The sequence below is a fragment of the Halichoerus grypus genome, chromosome 6 (assembly GCF_964656455.1).
Source record: "Halichoerus grypus chromosome 6, mHalGry1.hap1.1, whole genome shotgun sequence".
Lineage (NCBI taxonomy): Eukaryota > Metazoa > Chordata > Mammalia > Carnivora > Phocidae > Halichoerus > Halichoerus grypus.
The window spans coordinates 152,186,959-152,209,752 of record NC_135717.1 but is presented as its reverse complement, the minus strand read 5'-3'; the positions used below and the strand labels follow the sequence as shown (position 1 = coordinate 152,209,752).

Here is a 22,794-nt window from a genome sequence, read left to right as displayed (position 1 = left end):
GAGGGAATTATTCCCTAACTCTCTGGGCTGGAAGTCTTTCTTCTTGGCTCTCTGTGAGGCCTCTCTGTTCTCTTTGTTGGACTCTGCTTCTCCCATGGGAACTTCTCAGTTGACTGAAGCCCCCTTCTTGTACCTCTACTAATTATAGGCTCTGCCAACTTGTCTACTTCTATTCCTGTTGGCATGATTTTGCTGAGGATAATTTAGAACTCCATTGGCCTCTTTGGAAAACTTGAGATCTCCCCAAACTGGCTCCTCTAAGGCCTCTCCCTTTCCATTGTGTCTCTCTTCCTTCCTCCTCTTAGCACCTTCACTATTCCTTCCAGTTCTCTTGAATCCTTTTATATGTTCCCCTTCAAACCCCCACCTCCTCTATTACTCTCCAACCCTGCCAGACTTTTCCCTTTCACTTTATTCTTTCAGTTCCCTACAGCCACTTGAATTTTAGGCCCCCTACCCTCCCTCAGGGGCTCTCAAGGAACTCAGGGAACTCCAGAAGCAACCACCTAAGGCTGAAAAGAGAAAAAAAGCTGTTTGAACCAGAGCTAGATGTTTTGTCCACTCAAATGTGCACTGGAGATGTCCAGACAGCTTCTAGGTGTCTCCTCAGTCACTGGCCTAAACTTTAGTACATAGACTCCATCAGATCACATATCACGGCAAAAGAAAAATTTAAAAGTCTTCTCCACAAATATTGGCATGCAGGTAACATTAATTTGTCCCATTTGCTAGGAACACAATGGAGATAAAAACATAAAGTAGAGATAAACCAGTGAGTTTGTATTACTATGTTTTATTAACTTATGACTAAAAATTTTAGAATGAAAGCCAAAAAAAATCTGTATTTGTCTATATGTTTATGTATGTGTGTATATATGTCTGTATGTTATACACAAGTGATATTTTTGTATCTCCAGGTGGAATTATCAAATTAATTTATAAAAATCCCTCGAATGAGTTCTACTCTAATTGATTTAGAGATAAGTGGGCACTTACATAAATTAAATTGTCCTAAAACTCTCAGAAATAAAGAAATTAATTGATGTGTGTGTATTTAAGTTTGCATGATCTGGGATATTCTTTGGTAAATAAAGCTACTTAAAAAACTATTGGTAAAATAAAATAGGTATGTCCTCAGAGTTCTCAGGATTAATTATAATGTGGATATACAATTTTTCCTACCTAGATTTACTAGTCAAACAAGCTTTTATTATCTCTGCTATATGTTTAAAATTATAAAAGTGTGAATTCAGCCTAAGAACAAAATGTAAAATAAAAATAGGGGCGCCTGGGTGGCTCAGTTGTTAAGTGTCTGCCTTTGGATCGGGTCATGATCCCAGGGTCCTGGGTTCGAGTCCCGCATCAGGCTCCCCACTCAGTGGGAAGCCTGCTTCTCCCTCTCCCACTTCCCCCTGCTTGTGTTCCCTCTCTTGCTGTCTCTTTTTGTCCAATAAATAAATAAAATCTTAAAAAATTAAAAAAAAATAAAAAAATTGCTTGAGAGAGGAGGAGTAAGATGGTGGAGGAGTAGGAGACCTAAATTTCTTTTCTTTTCTTTATTTATTATTATGATTTTTTATTATGTTATTTTAGTCACCATACAATACATCATTAGTTTTTGATGTGGTGATCCACGATCCATTGTTTTCATATAAAAGATTTTATTTCTTTATTTGACAGAGAGAGAGACAGCGAGAGCAGGAACACAAGCAGGGTGGGTGGGAGAGGGAGAAGCAGGCCTCCTGCAGAGCAGGGAGCCCGACACAGGGCTCGATCCCAGGACCCCGGGATCATGAACTGAGCTGAAGGCAGACGCTTAACGACTGAGACACCCAGGCGCCCCTAAATTTCATCCGGTCCCAGGAATTCAGCTAGATAGTTATCAAACCATTCAGAACACCTACAAACTCAACAGGAGATCGAAGAAAAGAATAGCAGCAATTCTATGAACAGAAAAGTGACCACTTTCTGGAAGTGTATATTTTTCTGGGGTCATTGTTACCCTGTTAGCATTTTGTTCTCTCATTCATCTATTCTCCTCTGGACAAAATGAAAAGATGGAAAAACTCACCTCAAGAAAAAGAACAAGAGGCAATACCGACAGCCAGGGACCTAATCAATATGGACATTAGTAAGATGTTGGAACTAGAGTTCAGAATGATGATTATGAAGATACTAGCTGGGCTTGAAAAAGCATAGAAGATACTAGAGAATCCCTTTCTGGAGAAATAAAAGAACTAAAATCTAACCAAGTCGAAATCAAAAAGGCTATTAATGAGGTGCAATCAAAAATGGAGGCTCTAACTGCCTGGATAAATGAGTCAGAAGAGAGAATTAGTGATATAGAAGACAAAATGATGGAAAATAAAGAAGCTGAGAAAAAGAGAGATAACTACTGGATCACGAGGGCAGAATTTGAGAGATAAGTGATACCATAAGATGAAACAACATTAGAATAATTGGGATCCCAGAAGAAGAAGAAAGAGAGAGAGGGGCAGAAGGTATACTGGAGCAAATTATAGTGGAGAACTTCCCTAATTTGGGGGAGGAAACAGGCATCAAAATCCAGGAGGCACAGACAACCCCCCTCAAAATCAATAAAAATAGGTCAACACCCCGACATCTAATAGTAAAACTTACAAGTCTCAGAGACAAAGAGAAAATTCTGAAAGCAGCTCGGGACAAGAGGTCTGTAACCTACAATGGTAGAAACATTAGATTGGCAGCAGACCTATCCACAGAGACCTGGCAGGCCAGAAAGGACTGGCAGGATATATTCAGAGAACTAAACGAGAAAAATATGCAGCCAAGAATACTATATCCAGCTAGGCTGTCATTGAAAATAGAAGGAGAGATAAAAAGCTTCCAGGACAAACAAAAACTAAAAGAATTTGCAAACACCAAACCAGCCCAGCCCTACAAGAAATATTGAAAGGGGTCCTCTAAGCAAAGAGAGAGCCTAAAAGTAACATAGACCAGAAAGGAATAGAGACAATACACAGTAACAGTTACCTTACAGGCAATACAATGGCACCAAATTCGTATCTTTCAAGACTTCCCCTGAATGTAAATGGGTTAAACGCCCCAATCAAAAGACACAGGGTATCAGATTGGATAAAAAAACAAGACCCATCGATATGCTGTCTGCAAGAGACTCATTTTAGACCCAAAGACACCTCCAGATTGAAAGTGAGGGGGTGGAAAACCATTTACCATGCTAATGGACATCAAAAGAAAGCTGGGGTGGCAATCCTTACATCAGACAAATTAGATTTTAAACCAAAGACTGTAATAAGAGATGAGGAAGGACACTATATCCTACTTAAAGGGTCTATCCAACAAGAAGATCTAACAATTGTAAATAACTATGCCCCTAACATGGGAGGAGCCAATTATATAAGCCAATTAATAACAAAATCAAAGAAACACATTGACAACAATACAGTAATAGTAGGGGACTTTAACATCCCTCTCACTGAAATGGACAGATCATCTAAGAAAAGATCAGCAAGGACATAAAGGCTTTAAATGACACACTGGACCAAATGGACTTCACAGATATATTCAGAACATTCCATCCCAAAGCAACAGAATACAGATTCTTCTCTAGTGCCCATGGAACATTCTCCAGAATCGATCACATCCTAGGTCACAAATCAGGTCTCAACCAGTACCAAAAGATTGGGATCATTCCCTGCATATTTTCAGACCACAATGCTTTGAAACTAGAACTCAATCACAAGAGGAAAGTCAGAAAGAACTCAAATACATGGAGGCTAAAGAGCATCCTACTAAAGAATGAATGGGTCAACCAGGAAATTAAAGAAGAATTTAAAAAATTCATGGAAACCAATGAACATGAAAACACAACTGTTCAAAATCTTTGTGATGCAGCAAAGGCAGTCCTAAGAGGAAAGTATATAGCAATACAAGCTTTTCTCAAGAAACAAGAAAGGTCTCAAATACACAACCTAACCCTACACCTAAAGGAGCTGGAGAAAGAACAGCAAATAAAGCCTAGAGCCAGCAGGAGAAGAGAAATAATAAAGATCAGAGCAGAAATCAATGAAATAGAAACCCAAAGAACAGTAGAACAGATCAACGAAACTAGGAGCTGGTTCTTTGAAAGGATTAATAAGATGATAAACCCCTGGCCAGACTTATCAAAAAGAAAAGAGAAATGACCCAAATAAATAAAATCATGAATGAAAGAGGAGAGATCACAACCAACACCAAAGAAATACAAACAAGTATAAGAACATATTATGAGCAACTATAAGCCAGCAAATTAGACAATCTGGAAGAAATGGATGCATTTCTAGAGATGTATAAACTACCAAAACTGAACCAGGAAGAAATAGAAAACCTGAACAGACCTGTAACCAGTAAGGAAATTGAAGCAGTCATCAAAAATACCCAACAAACAAGAGCCCAGGGCCAGATGGCTTCCCAGGGGAATTCTACCAAACATTTAAAGAAGAATTAATACCTATTCTTCTGAAACTGTTCCAAAAAATAGAAATAGAAGGAAAACTTCCAAACTCATTTTATGAGGCCAAAATTACCTTGATCTCAAAACCAGACAAAGACCCCATCAAAAAGGACAATTATAGACCAATATCCCTGATGAACATGGATGCAAAAATTCTCACCAAAATACTAGCCAATAGGATCCAATAGTACATTAAAAGGATTATTCACCATGACCAAGTGGGATTTATTCCTGGGCTGCAAGGTTGGTTCAACATCTGCAAATCAATCAGTGTGATACAATACATTAATAAAAGAAAGAACAAGAACCATATGATCCTCTCAATAGATGCAGAAAAAGGATTTGACAAAGTATAGCATCCTTTCTTGGTCAAAATTCTTCAGAGTGTAGGGATAGAGGGTACATACCTCAATATCATAAAAGCCATCTATGAAAAACCTACAGTGAATATCATTCTCAATGGGGAAGAACTGAGATCTTTTCCCCTAAGGTCAGGAACGCGGCAGGGATGTCCACTATCACCACTGCTTTCAACATAGTACTAGAAGTCCTAGCCTCAGCAATCAGACAACAAAAAGAAATAAAAGGCATCTGAATCAGCAAAGAAGTAGTCAAACTCTCACTCTTTGCAGATGAGATGATACTTTATGTGGAAATCCCAAAAGACTCCACCCCAAAACTGCTAAAACTCATACAGGAATTCAGTAAAGTGGCAGGATATAAAATCAATGCACAGAAATCAGTGGCATTTCTATACACCAACAACAAGACAGAAGAAAGAGAAATTAAGGAATCAATCCCATTTACAAGTGCACCCGAAACCATAACATACCTAGGAATAAATCTAACCAAAGAGGCAAAGAATCTGTACTTGATAAACTATAGAATACTCATGAAAGAAATTGAGGAAGACACAAAGAAATGGAAAAACGTTCCATGCTCATGGATTGGAAGAACAAATATTGTGAAAATGTCTATGCTACCTAGAGCAATCCACACATTTAATGCAATCCCTATCAAAATACCATCAACTTTTTTCAAAGAAATGGAACAAGTAATCCTAAAATTTGAATGGAACCAGAAAATACCCCGAATAGCCAGAGGAATGTTTTAAAAGAAAAGCAAAGCTGGTGGCATCACAATTCTGGATTTCAAGCTCTATTACAAAGCTGTACTCATCAAGACAGTATGGTACTGGCACAAAAACAGACACATAACTCTTCTGGGGACGGAGTCTATAGGCATTCAGAATGGTCCAGTGTTTGACCTACCATTGTAGGCTGTCCTATAATACAGCGTCTAACAAAACTAGGCTGTCCTGAACCCCTGGTAATAGAATCGTTTACCTTTATACCAAGAAGGTTGGGAAAGCACCAAAATCTGCATGTGGTGTGTGCCCAGGCTGACTTCGAGGAGTTCGTGCTGTGAGACCTGAAGTCCTTATGATGTTGTCCAAAACGAAAAAACACATCAGCAGGGCCTATGGTGGTTCCATGTGTGCTCAGTGTGTTCGTGACAGGATCAAGCATGCTTTCCTTATCGAGGAGCAGAAAATCGTTGTGAAAGTGTTGAAGGACCAAGCACAGAGTCAGAAAGCTAAATAAAAAAATGAAGCTTTTTTGAGTAATAAAAAAAATCAGAAGGCTTGGGGAAAAGAAAAACAACAGACACATAGATCAATGGAACAGAATCAAGAGCCCAGAAATGGACCTCAACTCTATGGTCAACTAATCTTCGACAAAGCGGGAAAGAACGTCCAATGGAAAAAAAGACAGTCTCGTCAACAAATGGTGTTTGGAAAATTGGACAGCCACATGTAGAAGAATGAAACTGGACCATTTCCTTATACCACACACAAAAATAGACTCAAAATGGTTGAAAGACCTAAATGTGAGACAGGAGTCCATCAAAATCCTAGAGGGGAACACAGGCAGTAACCTCCGCGACCTCAGCCATAGCAGCTTGTTCCTAGACACATCGCCAAAGGCAAGGGAAGCAAGGGCAAAAATGAACTATTGGGACTTCATCAAGATAAAAAGCTTTTGTGCAGCAATGGAAACAGACAACAAAACCAAAAGACAACCGAGAGAATGGGAGAAGATATTTACAAATTGACATATCAGATAAAGGGCTAGTATTCAAAATCTATAAAGAACTTATCAAACTCAACACCCAAAGAACAAATAATCCAGTCAAGAAATGGGCAGAAGACATGAACAGACAATTTTCCAAAGACATCCAAATGGCCAAAGACACATGAAAAAGTACTCAACATCGCTTGGCATCAGGGAAATCCAAATCAAAACCTCAATGAGATACCACCTCACACCAGTCAGAATAGCTAAAATTAACACGTCAGGAAATGACAGATGTTGGCGAGGATGCCCAGAAAGGGGAACCCTCCTACATTGTTGGTGGGAATGCAAGCTGGTGCAGCCACTCTGGAAAACAGTATGGAGGTTCCTCAAAAAGTTGAAATAGAGCTACCCTATGACCCAGCAATTGCACTACTGGGTATTTACCCCAAAGATACAAATGTAGTGATCTGAAGGAGTACGTGCACCCCAATGTTTATAACAGCAATGTCCACAATAGCCAAGCTATGGAAAGAGCCAAGATGTCCATCGACAGATGAATGGATAAAGAAGATGTGGTATATATATACAATGGAATATTATGCAGCCATCAAAAAAACTGAAATCTTGCCATTTGCAATGACATGGATAGAACTAGAGGGTATTATGCTAAGCGAAGTAAGTCAGTAAGAGAAAGACAAGTATCATATGATCTCACTGATATGAGGAATTTGAGAAACAAGACAGAGGATCATAGGGGAAGGGAGGAAAAAAAATGAAACAAGGTGAAACCAGAGAGGGAGGCAAACCATAACAGACTCTTAATCTCAGGAAATAAACTGAGGGCTGCTGGAGTGGTGGGGGGTGGGAGGGATGGGGTGGCTGGGTGATGGACATTGGGGAGGGTATGTGCTATGGTGAGTGCTGTGAATTTTGTAAGACTGATGAATGACAGACTGTACCTCTGAAACAAATAATACATTGTATGGTAAAAAAAAAAAAAGATAGTAAGAAGGGAAAAATGCAGGGGGCACAGAATCAGAGGGGGAGACGAACCATGAGAGATTATGGACTCTGAGAAACTGAGGGCTTTGGGGGGGGGGGATGGGTTAGCCTGGTGTTGGGTATTAAGGAGGGCATGTATTGCATGGAGCACTGGGTGTTACACGCAAACAATGAATCATGGAACACTGCATCAAAAACTAATGATGTAATGTATGGTGACTAACATAACATAAAAAAATAAAATTAAAAAATAAATTGCTTGATGCATGTAAAGCATGGCAATTAAAAAAAAAAGGAGGGAAAAACCAAATATTTAACTTTTAGGTTCTTTGCTTTCATGATTTTTTTGTAACGTACCTGATTTGCCAACAAGAAAAGTAGCTTAAGATGATGGTTAGCTTTTGTTTAATATCTCATGAAATTTTCATGAACAATTCAAGCATAGTTATAAGAACAAGTGAATTAAATAGAGGTAAATGGGATACAAGTTTATAAATGGACTTTTCAACAATAATTATGCTTTGTGTCTACTTAAAAATATTTGCGAAAATTGAAGATGTTATATAGAAACCTAATGGTAACCACAAACCAAAAACCACTAATAGATATGCAAAGAATAAAGAGAAAGAAATCCAAGTATAAAACTAAAGAAAACCAGAAAACCATGAAAGAGAGCAAGAGAAGAAAGGACCAGAGAAAAGCTACAAAAACAACCACAAAACAAATAACAAAATGGCAATAAATTCATATCTATCAATAATTAATTTGAATGTAAGTGGACTAAACACTCCAATCAAAAGATATAGGGTGACAGAGTGGATAGTATATGTATGATACTATATATAGAAAACCTGAAAGACTCCACCAAAAAAATACTAGTGGGTAGGCACCATCTGTATGCTGCCTATAAGATACTCATTTCAGACCTAAAGACACCTGCAGATTGAAAGTGAGGGGATGGCGAAACATTTATCATGCAAGTGGATGTCAAAAGAAAGCCAGATTATCAATACTTACAATGGAAAAAATCGACTTTAAAACAAAGACTCTAAAAAGAGACAAAGAACACTGTATAATAATAAAGGGGGCAATCCAACAAGAAGACATAACAATTTTAAGTATTTATGCATCCAACATGGGAGTACCCAGGTCATAAAACAGTTAATAACAAACACAAAGAAACTAATTGATAGTAATACAATAATAGTAGGAGAATTTAACACCCCACTTACATTGATGGACAAATCATCCAAACAGAAAATCGACAAGAAAACTGTCTTTGAATGACACACTGAATCATAGATTTAACAGATATATTCAGAACATTGCATCCTAAAACAGCAGACTACACATTCTTTTCTTTCTTTCTTTTTTAAAAAATATTTTATTTATTTATTTATTTGAGGGAGAGAGAGAAAGAGAGAGGGGGAGGGGGAAGGGCAGAGGAAGTGAGAGAATCCTTAAGCAGACTCCCCGCTGAGCACAGAACCCACCCAGTGCACAATCCCAGGACTCTTAGATCATGACCTGAGCCAAAATAGAGTCAGATGCTTAACTGACTGAGCGACCCAGGCACCCCTACACATTCGTTTCAAGTGTACACAGAAACATTCTCCAGGATAGATCACATATTAAGCCACAAAACAAGCCTCAACAAATTCAGAAAGATTGCATTTCTGACCACAATGCTATGAAACTAGAAACCAACCACAAGAAAAAATCTGGAAAGACCATACATGTGTGGAGGTTAAATAATGGTGCTACTAAACAATGAATGGGTAAATCAAGAAATCAAAAAAAGAAATCAAAAAGTATGTGGAAACAAATGAAAATGGAAACACAGTGGTCCAGAACCTTTGGGATACAGCAAAAGCTGTTCTAAGAGGGAGGCTTATAGCAATACAGGCCTACCTCAAGAAGGAAGAAAAATCTCAAACAACCTAACCTTACACCTAAAGGAGCTAGAAAAAGAACAACAAACAAAATCCCAAAGCAGCAGAAGGAAGGAAATAATAAAGATTAGAACAGAAATAAATGATACATGAATTAAGTAAAGTTGCAGGATACAAAATCAATGTGCAGAAATCTGTTGCATTTCTATACACTAAAAATGAAGCAGCAGAAAGAGAAATTAAGAAAAAAATCCCATTTATAATTGCACCCAAAATAATAAGATACCTGGGAATAAACCTAACCAAAGAGGAGAAAGACTTGTATTCTGAAAACTATAAAACATTGATGAAAGAAATTGAAGATGACACAAAGAAATGGAAAGACATGCCATGCTTATGGATTGGGAGAACAAATATTGTTAAAATGTGTGTAGTACTACCCAAAGCTATCTACAGATTTAATGCAATCCCTATCAAAATACCAATGACATTTTTCACAGCACTAGAACAAACAATCCTAAAATTTGTATGGAACCACAAAAGACCCCAAATAGCCAAAGCAATTTTGAAAAAGAACAAAACTGGAGGTATCACAATCCCACACTTCAAGTTATATTACAAAGCTGTAGTAATCAAAACATTATGGTACTGGCACAAAAATAGACACATAAATCAGATCAATAGAACAGAATAGAAAACCCAGAAATAAACCCAATTATATGGTCAGCTAATCTTTGATAAAGCAGGAAAGAATATCCAATGAGAAAAAGACAATCTCTTCAATAAATGGTGTTGGGAAAACTGGACAGCTACATGCAAAAAATGAAACTGGACTATTTTCTTACACCATACACAAAAATAGACTGAAAATGGATTAAAGACCTAAATGTGAGACCTGAAACCGTAACAATCCTGGCAGAGAGCACAGGCGGTAATTTCTCTAACATTGACCATAGCAACATTTTTCTAGATCTGTCTCCTGAGGCAGGGGAAATAAAAGCAAAAATAAATTATTGAGACTACATCAAAATAAAAAGTTTCTGCACAGCAAAGGAAGCAATCAACAAAACTAAAAGGCAACCTATGGGATGGGAGAAGATATTTGCAAATGACATATCTGATAAAGGGTTGGTATCTAAAATATATAAAGAGGGGCACCTGGGTGGCTCAGTTGTTACGTGTCTGCCTTCGGCTCAGGTCATGATCCCAGCCTGGGATCGAGCCCGGCATCAGGCTCCCTGCTTGGCGGGAAACCTGCTTCTCCCTCTCCCACTCCCCCTGCTTGTGTTCCCTCTCTCACTGTGTCTCTCTCTGTCAAATAAATAAAATCTTTAAAAAAAAATAAAATATATAAAGAACTGATACAACTCAACACCCCCAAAACAAATAATCCAATTAAAAAATAAGCAGAAGACATAAACAGACATTTCTCCAAGCAAGACATCCAGATGGCCAGCAGACACGTGAAAAGATGCTCTACATTACTCATCAGCATGGAAATGCAAATCAAAACCATAATGAGATATCACCTCACACCTGTCAGAGTGGCTAAAATAAAAAACACAAGAAACAAGTGAGGATGTGGAAAAAAAGGAACCCTCTTGCACTGTTGGTGGGAATGCAAACTGTTGTAGCCACTGTGGAAAACAGTATGGGTTCCTTAAAAAATTAAAAATAGAACTATCCTACGATCCAGAAATTGCACTTGCGAGTATTTACCCAAAAAATATAAAAACACTAATTCAAAGGGATACATGCATCCTTATGTTTACAGCAGCATTATTTACAATAACCACATTATGAAAGCAGTCCAAGTGTCCATTGATAGATGAATGGATAAAGAAGATGTGGTGTGTATATATATACAATAGAATATTACTCAGCCATAAAAGGAATGAAATCTTGCCATTTGCAATGACATGGTTGGAACTAGAGAGTATAATGCTAAGTGAAATAAGAGAGAAACAAATACTATATGATTTCACTCATGTGGAATTTAAGAAACAAAACAAATGAGTGAAGGAAAAAAAGAGATTGAGAGAGACAAACCAAGAAACAGACTCTTCACTGTAGAGAACAAACTGATGGTTACCAGAGGGGAGATGGGTGAGGGGATGGGTGAAACAGGTGATGGGGATTAAGGAGTGAACTTGCTGATGAGCACCTGGTATGGTATGGAAGTGTTGAATCACTATATTGTACACCTGAAACTAATATAACACTATGTTAACTATACTGGAATTTTTAAAAAAGATTTTTAAATTTATTTGTGAAAGAGAGAGAAAGCATGAGCATGAGGGGAGTGGTGGGGGAGGAGCAGAGGGGGAGGGAGAGAGATAATCTCAAGCAGACTCTCGGCTGAGCTCAGAGCCTGAAGTGGGGCTTGATCTCACAACCCTGAAATCATGACCTGAGCCAAAATCAAGAGTCTGACACTCAACCAACTGAGCTACTCAGGCGCCCCTATGCTGGAATTAAAAAAAAAAAAAGTTGCAATTTTTTTTTTTTTAGGATTTTATTTATTTATTTGACAGAGAGAGACACAACGAGAGAAGGAACACAAACAGGGGGAATGGGAGAGGAAGAAGCAGGCTTCCCGCGGAGCAGGGAGCTGGATGAGGGGCTCGATCCCAGGACCCTGGGATCATGACCTGAGCCGAAGGCAGACACTTAACAACTGAGCCACCCAGGCGCCCTTGATAACTTTAAACCTTAGCGCTATACTCAGTTAAATGATGGATATTCATTGAATATCTAGATCATTTCAAGAAAGATAAAACATTGAAACGTTAATTGCCAAACATAAGTTTATCTACTTTTGGAATCTTGTTTTTATACACGATAGAGAAGCTAAATATATTTGAGTCTGTTAATAAACATGAAAAATTATACTCTAAGATATGCCTCTAGACAATTATGAAATGATGTATTCATAAATTTGCTACAGAATGATAGTATGTGATAGTTCACAACTGCCTGATTCCTGGTTTTCACTGAAAACTAGGGTTACTAATGGTTAAAAATTCTAATCCATATTGTGTAAATGAATCTACTAGAAATAATAAAAGTAAAGAAAAAAGCAACTCTGTGCAAGGAAAGTAAGATGTGTTTTTGATAAGTGAAAATATGAAGTATGTGTTTTTGTTAAAGGAAAAAGAGAAATTTTCTTCTAAAGTAGAATGACTAATTTTCCAGACTTAGAAATAAGAAAGAGTAGGACAAAAACTGAATGAATAAAAAAAAATTTTTTTTTAAGAAGGTTTTTGGAAAAGGAATCTTGGAAAAGGAATTCTTTTCGTGGGTGGTCAAGCTTGCCAAGATTGGATGGATTTATTTACATGGGTTAAAAAAAAAAATTAGCCTTTATATTACTAACTAGTATACTGACACAAAATTAGAACTTGGTTCTCTCTCTGTTAAAGTTTTCCTAGGGATGCCTAGGTGTCTCAGTTGGTTAAGCGTCTGCCTTTGGCTGAGGTCATGATCCCAGGGTCCTGGGATCGAGTTCCGCATCAGGCTCCCTGCTCAGTGGGGAGCCTGCTTCTCCCCCTGCCTGCTGCCCCACCCTGCTCATTCTCTCTCTCTCTCTCTCTGACAAATAAATAAAATCTTTAAAAAAAACAAAAAAAGACCCAAAACAAAACAAAAAAAACAAAGTTTTCTTAGATTATTGGTCTGCTCTTAATAAAACACTGTAAAAAAGTATCTTTCCTTATGTTTTAAATAATCTGCCTGGGCAATCAGCATTTTGTGTCCTAAAATAATTTCCCATGCTTCATGTTGTCTTTATCAGGTCTTTGATTACTTAAGAAAACCAAGTATTCTTAATATTAAAAAAGCTATGATTTGTTTTTTTTTTTACAACTATGTAATTTTCTGTATTTGTGAGATCTTTTAATTGTCACTTTGGTTAAATGGATAACTAAATATTGTTTCACAGTGACTTGTGAGCCTATGTAGTGAAGTGTTCAAACTTTTTGACTTTTTTTTTAATTATGTTCAGTTAGCCACTGTATAGTACATAATTAGTTCTTGATGTAGTGTTCAGTGATTCATTAGTTACGTATAACACCCAGTGCTCATCACAGCACTTGCCCTTCTCGACATTTTTGACAATTTTCCAAAATCAAATTCTAAATGGAATCTTTTTTACTTCAGACTAACTTTGAGATTGTCCGGAGCACTCCTGGAAAATCTCAAAGGATTTCTGTCTCACTTTGTAAAAGAGAGATATTAAGCTAATTAGAAATATGTGATATGTTAAATTATGTGGGAAGCATTGTTTTTTTTTTTTCCGAAGATTTTATTTATTTATTTGAGAGAGAGAATGAGAGCGAGAGAGCATGAGAGGGGGGAGGGTCAGAGGGAGAAGCAGACTCCCCGCTGAGCAGGGAGCCCGATGCGGGACTCGATCCGGGGACTCCAGGATCATGACCTGAGCCAAAGGCAGTCACTTAACCAACTGAGCCACTCAGGCACCCATGGGAAGCATTGTTAAATAAGAAGTGATGATAAATCTTCTTAGGTTATATGTGTATGGATATATGTTACTAATATAGATATTCCAAAAATAGTGTGAAATTCTTAGAAATTTGCAGTATTACAGTTTTGTAAACAGTATTGAAACATTTATCTTTCTCTCTACTTGATCCCTCCAGAATGTGGAAACTCTTAGCATTCTTATTTTCATGGCAATATAGTTATTTTCATAAGTTCTATAAGAATCTTTTCTTGTAATAAGACACAATTAGAAACATCGGTTATATTAACAAGGTATTGACTGGAATATCATATTTGAGAATGATGTGCATCAAATCAGATATGACCTGACAGTTTTAAGGAACTAAGGTTGATTTTAAGGAGCTGGTGCTTATAAGCCTCCCCACCCCCTTAGAAAAGCTGACCTGTATCTGGCTTACAGCATTCCCCACCTTACAGGTGAGTAAGGAAGGTCACTTCTTGGCAGACCTAGGAATCTTAGGATATTTGGGGGATACTGAAAAGAGAGGAATTCACCCAAATCAGTAGGTAGTGCAGGCAAAATATGGTAGTGAATTCTTGGCTTGGCTCCTAGCCTTGAGAGGCTTTTAAAAGTCCAATCTAGAATTTCTAATGAAAAGTTCCAGCACAGCATACTCAAATATGGGCCTATGCAAGCTCTTGTTGCACTTATATAAATGATCAGGCCAAGAATAATGATCAGACTTACTTCACAAACAAATTAGTCTTCCTTTGATTATCGTTGAAATGGAGAAATGGGAGTGACTATAGAAAGAATTTGTTTTTTTTGTTTCAGTGGAAAACTATAGTGCACCCTTGTGGGCTCTGTCTTGCACATTTTGCCAATCCTTGCTAAGTCCTGAATTCTTTTAGTTTGCTCTATTATCTGGTTACAACTCTCCAAATTAAAGTTTCTAATTTTTTCTTTCTTCTGGTTTGGAATTAAGACTGCCCTTTTCTGGAATTAAAATAAAAACTAAAATAAAGAAAAAAAACCTGCCCTTTTCCTGAAGTCCTGTAAGCTGAAGCTGGATGACTTGATATAAACTAAAAAAAAAAAAAAAAAAAGACCACAGATTATGTCTGGGCAACCTTCATGCCTTCTGCTATGTGCACCATTCAGAAAGTTCACTGGAGCACCTGATGGCATGACCAGAGACATTCAAGCTCCAAACCAGGAAAACTAATCAGATGGGCACTGCCAGCCTCACTCCACTTTCTAAAGATGCTTCAAGCTCAAGCCTAAAAATCTTGGCTGGCTGCCCCTCTGGACTCAGAAACTGGGTTTCTAACAATCTTTGCTTTTCTTTAGTTTCATAGAAATTTCCCTCATTAAATTCCTGATTGCTAGCACCATCCAGCAAAGTGTCATAAAATGTGTGTGTGTGTGTGTGTGTTTGTATTTTAACACCACCTATCCAAACCCCTGAACAAATCTCAAGGACTTGTGGCCATGACCTGTGCTGTTAGGAAGAAAATCGATCAGATAAAAGCATTCACTTGCCTTAATCGTTTATTCTTCTGAGCATAAAAGAGCACTTCAAAGGGAAAACACTCTTAACCCAAAGCATGCCTTAATAATGGTGGGATTTAGACATCAGAGGGCAGAGGTGTTTAGGGACGGGTGAGCCTTCTGGTGACACTTAGGTCAGATCTCTTCTGTTTTCCCACCAAGATGGCTTCCTTTCAACACAAACTCTTTGCGTCTGCTATTCCCTTGGCCAAGACTTTGCCTCTCACTCCTATTGCTTTGTCTGCTAATGTCTACTCATCCTTTAGATCTCAATGGAAGCAGTGCTTTCTCAGGGAAACCTTCACTGACCTCTCTAAGTCAGATTTTCTTAACTTCTTAAAAGACTGTGACCACTCCTTCTTAGCACTTGTCACAGCTTCAGTTTTTCATATATGTATGCAGTTATTTGATTGTTGACTGACTCCTCCACTGGATACCAAGTTTCAAGAGGGTATGAGTGATGCCTGCTCTTGGGCACTTGTATCTGTAGCACATGGCACCTTACCTGGTATGTGGTGGGCCCACCCTAAATAGTTGTTGAATGAGTGGACTAGGGACTTTCAATGACTTTAGGCATTTCCCTTTCTACTGCCTCCACCCCCATGCCATAATAGAGGCCAAGGATATCCTTTTACAAAAGCCTATAGATGTAAAATATAGTAAAGCAAAAGACATTAAATAGCCTCTCCTTTCATATTGTTTCAACATATTCCTTTTTCAGTGTTCTAGATCAATACTGTGTCAGTGTGGCATGCACGTGCATGTGCCTCCATGGCATGGAGTTTTACCAAGCTAATCATAACATTCCTTGGGATTCACTTGGGAATAATGCAAAATAAACATACTGTGACCAATCTTGTAGGACGGAACTTGCTGTATGAGGCCCACAGCATTAGGACAGGGTCCTCCTCAGAAATTGATTAACATGGCTTGGACCATTGATCTAGGACTCCCTACCTCCTCAAGTAAAGATTAGTTTAGACTGGTTCTGTTTTTGCATTGGAAAAAGAGTTTTCCAGCTTTTGCAGATGAGATCTTAGCCATTTAAAAGGCTTTTACCTTTTTTCTCTACCCTGCGGGCCATGATGGTCACATATGGTCATTGCTGGGTCCACCCCACCCTGGGAGGTCTTTCTAAAAGCTGAAAGACAACACTCTGGCCTCAGACCAAATGTGGAATGGAAATGGCCTGGCTTCTTGGCAGCTTCTCTGTCCCACTGACAGCAGCCCAGCTTGTGGAGGCATCTGGTATCAAGAATATCCTGAGCTTGGGTCCTGGGAAAATTTTTCTCTGTGGCTTTTGTGGAAAAAAAAAAAAAAGCTTTAAGGACTCTGTGTGTGTGTGTGTTGCATATTATACGTCAAATATTTTCAAAAACCTTAGAACTAACCAAAATAGATTTCATTCTAGAAACATTATCTGTCATTTATGATGGAGACTTTTTATAACTCTTAAGGTTGAGATTACATTACATCAAGTTTTTTATAACAGCCGTTATTTTGGAAGCCTGAGGGTGGGAAAGCAGATTATAATTTAAATTGTGTGGTAGACATTTTCCATGTGGTTTAATATGAAGATTTAGGAGTCAGGATTTGGGATCTTCACTCTTCATCCAAGGAGTGTGCAAAAGAAGAGAACAGTGATAATAACAGTAATTAAGTGTGTTGACTTAGGTGTGGGTAAGAATCTCAGGTTATTAGTTATATGGCTTCCACACGATTACTTCTGTGAGCCCGTCTCCAAACTGAGAAGGGTAATTTCTACTTTGCAGAGTTGTAAGGACTATTTGCTATGATACATGTAAAGTCCTTAGCATGCGTTAAGTGTCCAATAAATGATGAATTTTATTATAATTATTATTCCTACAATATGCCCACACCAAAATGGACACTTGTGGGCAGCAATCTTAGGGTGATGAGAGGAAACCAGATTGTAGTTTCTAGGTGATAAGAAGGGTGCAGATCTTCCAGAAGGAGAGGGAGAAGCCGTTCTGTCTCTCCTCAACAACATGTGGGGTAGAGAAGGTTAGCCTAATTCTTAGATAAGGAAACTGAGGCCCAGGGAAGTTAAATGACTAGCTCAAAGGTGCACAGCTAATAAGTGACAGAATTGCAGAACCAGGACCTAAATTCAGGCCTAATTACCGATTCAAAGGTTCTTTCTATTATACCATAGCAGTAAAAGTTCAACCAGTATTAATATCAGAAGTTAAAAAGTAAGTATTCTACTCACATAATACAGTTTGGTGCTATCTTTTGTTAGCCTGGCATAGCAGTTTGAAACTTTCAGGGGATCTCCTTCACTTGTTCCCCATGACCCCCCAGAAAACATGTATTTCTTTAGATGAGAAGATACAGAGGTTTAGGGGCTTATAGAGATTATCCAAATTCACTGGGACAAGTTGAGGGATAGGGCTGGTGATGGTGCAAACCAGGCCTACCCCCACAGAGAGCACCTCTGGACCTTGTGGGGCCTGCCAGCACAGGGCCAGGCCCCCACTAAACTCCCAGTGAGTGTGAATTGAACAATCATAGCTAACAGTCAGGCCACAGTTACATTCATTTTCTCATTTAACCCTCAGTACAACCCACCGGGATCTAGAGACTCACAGCCGGGGAGTGTTCTCCCTGAGTCTAATGTCCATGCTCAACACTGCACATACTCTTTTTTTGATTAATCAGGTCAGGCTTGCTGATTCTTAATGTGGTGCCCTTTCTGGTACTAACTGGTTTCAGTGTGGGCCAATAAAAACCAAGATTCCAAATCAAGCACAAAACAAACCAACAGACCGAGAGATCCCTGGAAACAATCAAGAGGCAAGAACAGAAATGGTTAGCTCTTGCACATTCTCCTCCTTGCAACTCTAGTCACTATATAGCATGTTCTCCCACAGGAGGCTCCATCCTTAGCCTGGAAATGAAAATAGAGCATTCCATGTAGGCCACTGGATGTGTGGCCTAAAGAAACTCAATGATCTCACATTAATTTGTGTGAAGGAAGGACAATGCTTTTTAAAAGTAGTATGCATTTGATCCCTGACTGCAAATAAGCACCTCAGAGCCAGCTTAGATTCTTCCTCTCATATCTGTGGCTCTCTCCCTTTCCCCTGTGGTACAGCTATTGGCCACAAATTCTTTGTCTTGCGTCAAAGGCCTTTCAAGCTCCCACCTCGAACCATCAAAGATTCCTTAACTTCCTTTTTTCCTCTGTAAACATCACTTCATTACTCTGTCTCCTGTACATACACTGAACCTCTTGACAACAGTTTGATTCAGGGGAAAGCTGGGATCTTAAATATTTCAGAGATGCAATGGGTGATGAAAGCATGAATGTGTAGCTACTGAATTGACCCTGGGAGCAAAAAAGGGAAAAAAAAAGTTTGATTTCAGAATTATAAGAATTTTTCTTTGCCCTTTTTCTTCTTTTTTCTCCTACTATTTCCCTCCCCTAGACAACCACCCGTCTCGCTGCCTGACTCCCACCAGCACCCGCCCTGGGCCCGGCTGGGTAGTGGGGGGCTCCCAACCTTCCCTTTCACCATCAGAAGGGAGGGCCTCAAGAATTATAAGAATTTTTTCATTGCACCATGTACCTATCAGGAGGGCAGCACATCAGCTGACCATATTGCCACAGAAGTATTTCTTCCCAAAGAGGAAGGGGCTTAAGGACTAGAAGGGTTACAAGTAGGAAGAGACAGAGCAGGCAGGCAAAAGTGGCAAAACATTGAACTGAAATGCATTGAGAGAATCTCTGTATCTGAGAAATGAATGGCAGGGTCAAGGATGGCCAAGGAGAGGACCTGTCTTCCTCTTGACCACAGACTGGACCACAGACTATTCTTTTCCTTCTCCATGAATAGTTAAGGGGAAAAAGAGCAACCACTGGCCTGGCTATTGACAAGCAAATGAAATATGCTGGCTCTAATCCAAGTTCTCTCCTAGCAAGGCAGTTGGTGGTGCCTGCTGGTTCTCTTAACTTCTCAGAGCCTCTAACCACTGGACAGCATAGTCCTTCCAGCCCTTGAAAGTGATCTCAAGCTTCAATGCTCTATAGAAGGTAGCATGGTGCAAAGCAGGGCTTCCCAAACCTTAGTCTGCATCACAATCATCCGGAGGCCTTCCTACAACAGAGATTGTTGGGCCCCACAGCAGAGTTTCAGATTCAGTGGGTCTGGGGTGGGGCCCAAGAGCTTACATTTCTACAAATTCTCAACTGACACTGATGCGCTGGTCTGGGGACCATGCTTTAGGAACTGTTGGTTTAGAGGGAAAACAAGGACTTGTAGGAGGACAGGGATTCTGGTCCCAGTTCTGCCACTTCCTGTGTGCTTTTGAGTGAGACACTTAACTTCTTTGAGTTTGGGTTTTCTCATCTAGTAGGGCAGATATGGAGGATAATGGTAGTGTCAGATATACGAACTGTGTTCAACTCTGGCCCTGCCACTGACCACCTTAGACAAACTGCTTCACCTTTGAATCCCTCAGTTCCTTCACCTAGAAAGTGGGGGCAATAATTTTCTATCACCTGGGGTTGCTGTGAGCACTGTTACTGAAAATAAGTAAAACAGTCACGGCAGCTTTGTGCTATAAATGTGATATAAACAGGCACTCATAATTTTTTGTGGTTGTGTCACTTACATGAGATGAAGAATGTAAAGGGCCAAATGTCATGACAGGCACATAGAAAATGCACAGTAAGTGTCAATCAATTTCCCCTCCTCAACCCAAAACAGGGAAGTCAGAGCTGGAGGTGCTGACTGAAAGAATGTCCTTTCAGTGGAGATCTCAGTCGAAGGCACAGCAAAATAAAGATACCAGCATGAGGATTTTAGCTGTTAGTGAAGCAGTGTATGCCAGATGCCTCCTCCCTTTAAGGAGTCTATGCCAGGGGAGGCTTCCTTTGAGCAAGGATCAGCAACTTGGAAGATTTAGCCAGTTGATGTCTGGCACTCGTAAGTGTGGGCAAGCCTTGAGGAACTCCCAGCAGGATGTTGGACAGCTAGCATTCCGTTTCACGGGGAGGGCTGGAACCACCTAAGTATGGCTCAGGATACAGAGACCTCAGGCTGGTGGGACTCAGGCTGATCCATTTCCTTCATCATCTTCATTACACAGCTCAAGGCAGCCCTGAAATCATTCTGGAGCTGATGCTGAGCTCTAAGACAGCTGTACTCATTTATTTTACTTTTTGTCCATATTGTCTTGTCATGGTCTGTGGATAAAAGACAGGGTGAAAGGTTAGATAAAATTGTCCATCATCCCTATGGTATCCAGTGAGAATTTAGTGAGCTGCTTTAGGATAAAGCATTCAAATATGTTTTGGCTGTATATTAATAATTCCCTCTCAGATTTTTTTTTTTTTTAAAGATTCTATTTATTCATTTGAGACAAAGAGACAGAGAGAGAGAGAGAGAACATGAGCAGGGAGAGAGGCAGAGGGAGAGGGAGAAGCAGGCTCCCCGCTGAGCCAGGAGCCCGATGTGGGGCTCGATCCCAGGACCCTGGGATCATGACCTGGGCTGAAGGCAGACGCTTAACCATCTGAGCCACCCAGGCGCCCCTCTTGGATGTTTTTGATACTGAGTAGTATACTAAAGGCCCTGAGAAGTCCTGCAGTAAAGAAATAATGGATTTTATCCTTAACTCAGCAGTTCTCAAATTGTTTGGCCACGGAAACATTTTTCTTTTAAAGGAAAGTAGTATCTCTTAACATCTCTCAGAACATACTGTGGCAAATGCTGGGATAGGCAGAAATGTAAAAGTCCAGATACGGAACTATTTAAACCCTGGGGGCTACTGATTCCTAGAGGGAAAATAGGTTAAAGGCCATACGTTAGTGTCCAACCCTTTTAGTTTACTGCTAGACCCATACTAAGCTCTTGTCAAGTGCTGGCTCTCCAAATATCATGGACACAATCTGTTGACATGACAAAGCCGTGTTTATTGCAGTAAGAAAGATGACCACCTAGACAGAGTTTGGGTAATGTCTCCTAGGGGAAAAAGCAAGGTTAGATTTTATTACAAATTGAAAGTTTGGTTTAAAGTTGTCTTCCAATGAGGGGGCTTGGTTGGGTAAGGATAATGATACAACAATTCTGGATTATAAACAACATGACAAGGATTTTGAGTTGAGGGATTTGAGGATCTTTAGGGTGTTAACTATCTCTTGATGCTTCTTATGAAGAAGTGAAGGGTCTTTTTGGGAAGTTCCTGTAATGAACAATTAAGTTATCTGCCTGGACAAAAATCTCCTGGATTAGTAAAGGCATGATAATGAAGACAATGGAGTAACAGAATTAAAATTCTGTTAATGTATTGTAGAAAGTAAGGGGTGTGTGGGGCACCTGGGTGGCTTAGTTGGTTAAGCATCCAACTCTTGATTTCAACTCAGGTCATGATCTCAGTGTTGTGAGATTAAGCCCCGCGTCAAGCTCTGCGCTGGGTGTGGAGCCTTGGAGCCTCCTTAAGATTCTCTCTCTCCCTCTCCCTCTGCCTCTCTGCCTCTCCACCTCTCTTAAAAAAAAAAAAAAAGTAAGGTGTGTGTGTGTGTCTGTGTGTGTGTGTGTGTGTGTCTGTGTCTGTGTTTGGGGGAGGAGGAGGGTTACATAGTTCCAGTCCTCAGTCCTCAGTTTCCAAGCTGTATACATGAGATAGATAGTTTCTATTCTCACTCTTCATTCTTGAACTTACTGCACTGATGTTGAGTATTCATCTATTTTATTTTAAATATTTCCTCCAAGCCAGACTGCAACAGGATATAAACTTGAGGATGTTATTTGTGTGGGATTCTAAAACTTCATCATTGTTGCATTACTATTCTGTGCCAAGATCCCCACCTTCTTCCCCCTTCCTCCCAAACACACCTTTGAATGTGTATTGTTGTCAATGCACAGAGATGAACCTCAGATCACTCAGAGCTGAGAAACTTCTCTTCATCTGGAGACATCTTTGTTGGATTTTAGCATATTTTGCGACAAGGATAGAGGACAACTTTGAAATGATGAGGTAGGCCTTTGTTAGTTCCCTGAGGATAGAACCTCCTAGAAGTGGTGAATTCTTGGTAATGACCATGATGGAGGATGCATTGACGTGGACTGCTTTCCATTTACTTAAGAAGTTCATATGTCTTTAAGGCATTTCTTATTTTACAAATGCAAAATAAGAAATGTTATGATCACTAAAATTTTATATTACATTTTAAGAAAAAATGATGAATTTGCTCTTCACAGGATCAGAGTACATAATAAACCATAGATTGAACTGATATCTTTAATAACAATAAAGTTATATTCTGTGAATTAAATATGAATTTAAAAA

The 22,794-nt window shown here is 39.2% G+C and overlaps 1 long non-coding RNA gene and 1 pseudogene across 3 annotated transcripts in view; both read left to right on the top strand.

The window, feature by feature from the left end:
• The window catches only part of LOC118526302 (uncharacterized), a 278,642-nt gene that overhangs the window by 106,082 nt on the left and 149,766 nt on the right, over positions 1–22,794 (top strand). The window lies entirely within an intron of this gene.
• On the top strand, positions 5,743–6,139 carry LOC118526287 (large ribosomal subunit protein eL34 pseudogene; annotated as a pseudogene).